A 6,052-nucleotide genomic window follows, 5' to 3' on the forward strand; every position below is an offset into this window, starting at 1 on the left:
ACAATACTTTGATATACCCCTTGTAGAGTTGAGGGTCCTTCATAGTTGTATTAAAATTTGGGGTGGGAGGGGGATGTGACTTTGGGGCAGAAAGTGAACAATTTGCCCTCTTTTGAATAATCCTCGAGGTAAGATTAACCACACAAAGTAATGTACCAACACATTTGGTCCATAGGAAGCTCAAACATAATGGTCTCAGGAGGCAGTCGAGGACCCCGGCCCTGGTTTCCCTTTTCCTCTGTGCTGTTTAAGGGAAAAGAAGCTAACCACCTCTAATCAAACCAGTTGCCATTGAGCTACCTGGTACCCTAAACTGTTGGGAGGTTGTAGGTTATTGTAGACTGGGAAGGAAATTTTGGCCAGGACAACCTGAACTTGAATCCCATTTGTATGACCTGGGCTACTTAACCTCTGGATTGTGAAGCAAGTTTAGTTGTAGAAGGGAGAGCTTGAAAAGACCAGGTGGTGGTAGGACAGAGCCATGCTGTCATAACCAATCTGACCTAGTTTTGAAGTGTCTGTACTATAACTACTTAATAGAAGTGGACTGTGAGACTGGAGGTCTTTAGCCCAGACAAGTATTTATAACCTTTAATCGGAAAGAGTGAAAAAGGTTTTTTTGTGTGGGCAAGGCCAATTTTAAGGATAGTTCCTTAGATCCCAAACTCCAGTCAGCCCCCAAGGCTCTTCTGTGGTAGAGGTGCTGATTGGCAGTGGGTAGGCTACCCCTTGCGAACTTCATATCCACTGGTAGCCTTTTGTCATCTTCCAGGGCCTCCAGAACACCTTTGGGAGAAAGGGAGGGAGCTGCAGGGTGAGAGTTCTACCCGCCAACCACACAACTTGGGATGACCCATCTCTGGGATTTTTTTCCCCAACCCTGTCCTTCCTAAATTCTTTGACCCTCCTTCAAGGTAGCTAACAGGTATGTGCCCTCAGGATATTTTTAATCTGGTGGCTTTTGGTACCACCCTCCATAATCCACTGAGATCCTCTGTGTAAGAATAAGGAGTGAAAGAGGCACCGCTTCTGAAGTTTATGCAAGGGATGGGGTAACCAGCTGAGGTAGAGATGAGGAGGAACCAGCGGTATGAGTCTGGGTCTCACAGGGCCCAATTCCAGTTCCATGGAGCCCACACCGGAGATCACCCTGTATACTTTTGGCAAGGTTCCAGGCTGAAAGCAAAGTGTTGAGGGAGTCGGGAAATGAGAGGTGAGGGGTGTACTGGGTGGCAGCAAGTGTCTGAGGCCTCCCACCACCGCCAGTCCATCCGCTGATGTAATTCCCTTGTGAGGGAGAGGTCCATTCCAGAACAGAGCTCCTGGATGCCTCAGCCCCTAGACTAAGGAAGAGAAGCTGGGGCCAGGATACTGGGTCCTTCAAGAAAGGGGAACTTCCCGAGGTGCCAGGTGTGCCTTAGCTGCTCACTCTCCTAGGTCAACCTCTTCCAGCTCAGGATTGCCCTGCCCAGGGTGCTTCTAGTCCCACCTCAGTCCTGCTGACTCAGGGCTCCTAGTGCCCACAGGTGTCTGTCCAAAAGGACCTGCCCCGTGTCCTCTACGCCCATCTCTTGCACTGGCCCAACTTGCAGGGTAGTGAACTAAGACCGGGTTGGGGCTGCTGTTTCTAGCACCTGTGTGATCTTTACTAACTACGAAAATGTCAAGCAGATCTAGTGGTCAGGGGACCCTGAAGCATCCTGGGGTGGGGGGGCGGGAGGGGGATTTACCTTGTGGGTCCCAGTGAAGATGGGCAGTGAGGTAACCACTGGAGCTTAAGGCCCCTTCCCTTTCTGCCTCCTCTATATCCCTCCTACCACTTGAAGAATTCCTCCCCAACAGTGGGCAAAGGAACTTCCCTACCACTCATGGACCCTCCAGCTCCACTCACTGCTCACTGCAGTTCCCAGAGTCTCCTTGAGGCCTGTGCCCACTTCTGCCATCCTCGATCCTTCGTGAGTGTCCCGGGTAGAGCAGAGTGGGACAAAGAGAGTCAGCCTGGCTCCTGGGTCAGCCTTTCACTCATTCAGCCACCGTATGCCAAGGGCTTGCCATACAGACACGAACAAGGCATTGTTTGTTAGAAAGGCATTGGGAGTACAGAGAAGAGCTTGATGAGCTAGAATATGAAAGTCAAGGGAAAGTTTAACAGAGAAGGGGGGAAGAATATTCGAAGGAGAGGGAACAAATACAAAGGTGCAGGGAAAGTGTGTTCAGTGGTCCTTCAAAGTAAGGTGGGAGACACAACTGATCAGATTGGGTAGCCTGGAGCCTAATTGTCTGCTAGAGGCCTTAGGCTTTATGCTCTGAGTAGTGGGGAGTCATTGAGGACTTCAAGTAGGAGAGTGCCATGGGATGATTTATACAGAACGGTGGTAGGAAGTGAAAACGGGCTAGAGGGAGGACCATGGAGATTGGGAAACTATTAGGTTAGTCTAAAACAAAACAGAGTTGGCCTGAACCTGGGCAGGCCACACCCTCAGCAGTTTCCTAGCTATCTGACGTCTGGGATGCCTGTCAGCACAAGAGACAGGAGTCAGGGGTGGCCTGAGCAACCACAGTGGAGAAAGCACATGGCATATACTTCTCCCTGGCCTGCTCTTGTTTGTCTCCTTAGTGTCCCCGTGTGGTGACCCCATGATGCCTGATCTGCCAACCAACCCAGCCTCCACCACAGCTACCCACTCCCTATGACCTCATACCTGGAAGGAGCTAAGCTTCCAGGCAGGAGGGGCTGGCAGAGGACAGGCCTCCAGCCCCCGTAAGTCCAAATGGCAGCACTTGCCTCCCCTCATCCAGGCCCCCTGCATCCTTGTCAGGTAGTTTCAGCTAATACCCACCCACCAGCAGTGAACAGCACCCAGACCAGCACTGTAAACGGGGCAGGCCTAGGGGTTGGCTCCTAGAAGGGAGGCAAGGGGCCCAGAGAGGCTGGGACCTGGGAGGAGACCTGGCCTGGCCTGGCTTCTGTGTCCCTCTCCTCTTCCCGTGGGCTGTCCTGTCCATCCCACTGCAACCCCAGCCCTCCCACTACCTCTCGCGCTGATTCTGCAGACAACGTTGTTACCGAAAGCTCGGCCTCTCTGTACACCGGTGCCAAATCCAATCTCGGAGACAGAGTTTTGGGTGAAATAAAAAAGACAGCTTTACTACTTTGCCAGGCAAAGGGGACACACTGGACTTCTCCCTCAAAAAACTATGTGTCCCAACCCGGGAGGATTTGATGAGGGTCTTATGTGGTTCAGAGGGGGGGTCTCTGCCAAGATTAGGGTGTGAGCAGGACTGGCACTCCCTTAATCTCCTCTCAGGTGGTCGGTCTCCTAATCCTGATGAGCTTCTCTGGTCCCTTTAATCTTGCCTCAGGTGGTTTCTTGGCAGCCCCTCCCTTGATTAGCAGCTGTTCGAATCTGGAACTCAGGGAAGGTCATGGAGGCTGAAGTCTTGCCTACAAGAAATGGGGGATGAAAGGGCCTCCATGGCTGGGAGCCCCACAGGGCCCCACTCGGTTTCACTGTGAGAAGGGCAAGGGTGCCCAAGCCTCCAGTTCCCTGGGTTCTGGGCACCTTTAAGGACTCACCTCCAGCTCTCTCTCACCCCGCAAACACACATATAGACACAGTTGTCACAGTGGAGGCATGAGAAATGGAATATTTCCTGCCATATCAGTAAACTAATGATGTCACAGTCGTCAGCTTGCAGCCCTCCAATGGGAGCTGGTGAGCCCTGAGGAAACTCAGGGCTGAAAAGAATACCTGCCATCTAGCAGCCATCAGACAGCAGCCACTCCCTACGGTGAAGCACGGAGGAAACTCAGGATGTGAAAATACAGGATACAGGCCCCAGATAGCTGAAGTGCATATCAAAGGAATGATTTCAGTGAGCCCAGACTCTTGAATCTTCCCATACATAGAAAAGCACTAAACTCCTTAACTTGGGATATCTGGTTTTCTTTAACCATAATCTTTTGATGTTCCCCGCTACCTGCCCTTTGTTGCAAAATATCTGTATAACCTGGCTCCCCGCTTCGCCTCCGCTGAGCAGTTCTCTCAGGGTTACTTGAGATGCTGCCTCCCAGGCTTGAAGTCCTAAAAATTCCCGCTGAATAAAACATAACTTTCAACTTTTAGGTTGTGAATAATTTTTTAAGTCCACAGGCATATCATCTCGTTTCTGACCCTGAACCTTCCCCAGGCACCACCTCCAGCCTCTTATCAGGAAATCATATCTCCAGACTCCTTAATGTTCTGTCTCCAACTTTTAGCTGGTAGTGTTAGGGTTAGAGTAGGATAATCAAACAGTTAGCTCAGAAACCCCATTAGGGGATTGTAGATAGAGAGAAAACTTCAGGGGGCTTTGGGAGACCACAGTAAGATTAATGATCACTCAAGAAATTAATGGGAAAATCCTGCAACAATGTGGGCTTGCTTGACTCATAAACCAGAGCAAGTCATTTAGCATCAAAGCCAGATCGGCTCGCTTAACAACAAAACCAAGCTAACTTGATTAGCAACAAAAGCATACAACAGAAGAATGAGACATGCCCCAGAACAATTAAACAATGATGACATGAGACCCACATCCTTCCCAGTGAGCTCAGTAAGTTAATGACCCACAAGACATGCTCTTTTGCCCCTAGGATATGCTCTTTGCACACAGAAAAACAATCATTATGGAAAGGGAAAGACCCTCATTGTACTGAGACCTGAAATAATTTTTCCAAAGTGCCATGACAGTCCTGGCCTGACCATGTAGGGACAAAACTCCCCTGCCCAAACTGGAGGAGGTGCGGATGATGGAAGCGTAACACCTACTCAAGAAAGACAAAGAAGGTCTTCTCCCCCTCCCCTCTCTTCCTTTGATGAGAAAAATGTAACCCACTAAGTTCTTGGGGCAGCACAATGCTCGCCTGCCTGCTTGTTAGCCTCACAAGCATCCTATTCTAATAAATCACTTCTTGTCACTTTGCCTCTCACTGAATTCTTTCTGCATTGAGACATAAAGGACTGGAGCTCTTCAGAGCCCCCCTGAAACACCACCTATCTGTTTCAGTAGTGCCAGTGGGAGAGGTGTTGCAGGTGACCTCTGGCTGCCCTATTCTCCTGCCTGGGTGGGCTCTCTGACCTTACCACACCCATTCTAGTGACTTGGCCAGGCAGGATGACCCCCGAGGGTGGAGACTGAGGCCCAGGATGGCTCTGGAACCTGTGATGGTGGCAGCAGTCTACCACCACTAATCCCCAGACAAGGGCCTCTTACTGTGTAGGGCAGGCAGCACAGTAGACCTGGGCCAGCTATGGCTCCATGAGCCCTCTTTAAAGGATTCTCTTAATTCTCCATTTAGGCTTGATTTATTTAATTTCTTTACCCTTTAGTGTAAGATGATTATCAGTTTAAGATTTAAACACATCTTTGGTGTGATATTATGAGGTATAAGAAATATATATTTGGGGCTTCCCTGGTGGCGCAGTGAATAAAAATCTGCCTGCCATTGCAGGGGACACAGGTTCAATCCCTGGTCCGGGAAGACCCACATGCTGCAACTAAGCTTGTGCGCCACAACTACTGAGCCTGCGCTCTAGAGCCCGTAAGCCACAACTACTGAAGCCCACGTGTCTAGAGCCCATGCTCCGCAACAAGAGAAGCCACCACCCGCACACCACACCAAAGAGTAGCCCCCGCTTGCTGCAACTAGAGAAAGCCCACGCGCAGCAACAAAGACCCAACACAGCCAAAAATAAATAAATAAATAATTTTTTTAAAAAAGAATATATATTTGGTCGTCAGCCCCAGTTCCTGGCACAGAACTCCTAAAACCCTTAGAATTTCCTGTGATAAGAGCAATAAAGGTATCTTTTATTATATTAATAAGTTGACTTTTGGAAAGCTCCAGGTAACCTAAGGGGGGAGGGGGTAGTTGCCAGGGAAATCAATCAAGTGGTTAGAGGGTTGGAAATTCCAGTCCCACCCCCAGACCTCTGGGGAGGGCAGAGGGGCTGGAGATAGAGTTATGTCAATGTGTTATGTTAGTGGTTTGGACCTCACAAAAGGATGG

The sequence above is a fragment of the Mesoplodon densirostris genome, chromosome 2 (genome assembly GCF_025265405.1).
Source record: "Mesoplodon densirostris isolate mMesDen1 chromosome 2, mMesDen1 primary haplotype, whole genome shotgun sequence".
Lineage (NCBI taxonomy): Eukaryota > Metazoa > Chordata > Mammalia > Artiodactyla > Ziphiidae > Mesoplodon > Mesoplodon densirostris.